Raw genomic sequence first — 3,202 nt, forward strand, 5'->3', positions numbered from 1 at the left:
TCCACCTGCTATCAGTCCTTCTTGCTATGTGACCATCCCATTTCCATTTCAATTCTTTTACTCTCTTTATGATGTCGTATACTTTCATTTGTTCTCTAATCCATTTGTAGGTCTTTCTATCTTGTCTTGTATCTTTCCATGGATCTTTTTGCCACTCATAGCTTTGTGAGGTTAGTGTCCATATTTCACCGGCATATGTTAGAGCAGGTAGCACACACTGATCGAAAACTTTTCTGTTCAGACATTAAGGGAGATTGTTCTTGAAAATTATGCTTAGCTTGCTGAATGCCTATCAATCACACTTTTCAATTTCTTTTATTGTATCACCTTCCATTAAGATCCGTTGGCTATATAGTGGTTTACTATGTCTAGTTCTTCTCCGGATATATTTTTTCTTTCTTTAGTGAATTTATTAAACATAACCAGGCTTTTCTTCAGGTTTATTTTTAAGCCAAATGGTTCTCTTGCTTCATGCAGCTCTTGTATGTGTGTTTGTAGCTCTTCTGGGTCTTGTGAGAAGAGAAAAACATCATCTGCCAATCTTAAGTTATTTAAATAGGCGCCATTGATTTTTATTCCATCTTTTGCCCAGTCTGGTTTGTGAAATACTTCTTTAAGGCAGACTGAGAAAGGATAGGTGATATTGTCTTGAAAAGTTCAACATACTCTGATTTATTAGTGAAACTTCCGATGTTCTTCATTGTCTATCATTTTTTCATTAAATCAATGGTTTCATCAGAGATTTTTGACTGTACCAAGTGTTTCTCCAGCAGTGCTATAGATGTAACAGATTCAAGGATGTTTTCGACTATTTGTTCATTTTGGTCCGTAATATTCATTTCTTCCAAATCTTGCAATAGAGCAAAGCGATTTGACAGATTAATCTCAAAATTGTTCTTCTCCTCTAACAGCTTATCACTCTTTATTTTTGTTTTTCGTGATATCTTTATCATTTTCATACACTCTTTTTAATAGTTTATCTTCACTTTAACTTATACCATTCTATGGTCACTTCCGATGTTAAAACGATTGATGATAGTACAATTGCAGAATATGGTTTTATCACTTGACATGATGTAGTCAGTTTTGCTTGTGTACCCAGATGGATTCTTCCATATCCATTTTCTGCTAGCACTTTTTTTGTATGTTAAATTTAAAGTGCATATCAATCCAAAATTCTTTAGACACATCTTTTAAAACATGAACCCAATTTGGTTAAACTATGACCAAACAAAAATGTCAGTCTTTTAGATTAGCCTAAAATACATTGGAACTGATAGCATCATGCTGTAAGCCACCCAGAGTTGCTTGATAGGGAGATGACTGACATATACATTTAATAAATAAATTCAATACATAACAAACAAACTGAAGCTAATGCAGAAAAAAACCTGTCTCCATATTCAATAAAAAAATTCTTTATATTTGAGACTTTGGCTAGTCTCATATTCAAAGCAGATTTCCAGAAAGCTTGGTAGAGCTTAATTGGTGATCTCAGTTGTAGACAAGTAAATTGTTTCCTAATATAATGCATCCAAAATTTGAGGGAGGTGAGTACTTGAGCTTCTTCATTCAAGCAGCTAAGGAGATTTGTGGCTGGGCCTAATTTCTAGATTGAATCTGCATCCCACCCTGTCAGACCAATCCTCTGTTCAAGGATTGCCCAGTTTGAGAGAATTTCCAACAAAAACAATCCAGTGTGGTTGTCTTGTCTCATTCAAGGAATTACACAGAGGTGATTCAACAGACATGATTTCCTCCTGAACTTATCCTTCCCTCTCCTTTGCCTTTTCAAAATCCACTATGAAATGAAAGACAGTGTATTTTACTTAGTCACACTAAGAGCTTTTTCTCGGTAGTTATTATTTTATCCATTTATTTATAATATGTCTATATCACCCATCTCACCTAAGTGACTCTGGGCAGCTTACAATAAAATTGTGTCAGAATATAAAAGCATAAATAAGAACAAAGTTAAAAACAGAATTAAAAGGTAGGGTTACAGTATTAAAAGTTAAAAAGTTAAAAAGCTGGAAAGAATACCCTCACAATACCAACCATCCCCACGGATGCCTAACACTCTTTGATCCCCCTCTGCCAATTGCCAGACCCAGGTCTTAATGCTCTTTCTGAAGACCTGAATTGTCCCCCAAGTTAATCTTAAAGAGACCAAAAAAAAAAAAAAGGAGAAGCAGCAATAGGAGCCAAACACTTGATCATTAATATGAATAAACTGATAGCAGATTGAATGCCCAGTTGTAATCTTCTCCATTACTGTGAGTTACATTATATTTCTCCTTCAGTGATAATGATTATTTCCAAATCTGTGTTTGATGCAAATCTATTGGTAACCACTTTTGTCCTCTTGTTGTGTCATGATCTTGCTTATCTGGGCCCCCTACTCCTGGCTGGTCTTCCTATATTTTCATGGGTTGGGGACTGAACTATTCCTTGAGTTCTCTCGCCTTTCTCTTGTATCCTGTCAAACAAAAGAGACATGAGTAAGAGTCATTGTATATATAGCACAATCATTCTCAAATTCTCAAAGTAAGACAACCTACAAGCCAAAATAGCCAAGCTATCATATTAAAAAAAAAAGCAAAATCTATCAGATACATTGATTAGGATGAACTAGAATGCCCCAGCAAGCTCTTTGGTTATGGAGCTCTCCTGGCTGGCAAGCTCTCCAAGTTGGCTCTTGGGATATATCCCAAGGGAGAGGGGGCTGGTTCGGACACTCCAGGAAGAGTCCGTCACTGAGTCAACTCCAAAGAAGGCAAACAATGCAGAGAAATGGAGATAAAAGGGCCTCTGCTGACAAACACTCAGCCTGACTCCTCCAGAATAAGCTCCAGTCTAAGCAAACAGACCCTTTCTTTTTCTCGCCAGAACTCTTTCATGATTTAGATTACCACTTAAGTCTCCCTCTCTCTCTGACTGTCTGTCTCTCTCTCTCTCTCTCTCTCTCTCTCTGGTTGAAGCTGACTCCGTCAACTTCACACAAATCCAGTTCTAATGTAAACAGGCAAAGTCCTTTCCCTGCACCTCTTCTCCCCCACTGTCTCCCATCCCCCCCTCCCAACTGTATCGAATGCATCAAAGCCCAAGTAAATTGCATCCCCTTTGACCTGTTGGTGATAAGTTCAGCCACAGTACATTAAAGCAGCCATGGCTGCGGTTTCATGGTCAGCGATGATGGAGC

Source organism: Crotalus tigris, unplaced genomic scaffold, assembly GCF_016545835.1.
Source record: "Crotalus tigris isolate CLP2741 ecotype Arizona unplaced genomic scaffold, ASM1654583v1 scf7180000018916.1150873, whole genome shotgun sequence".
Classification (NCBI taxonomy): Eukaryota; Metazoa; Chordata; class Lepidosauria; order Squamata; family Viperidae; genus Crotalus; species Crotalus tigris.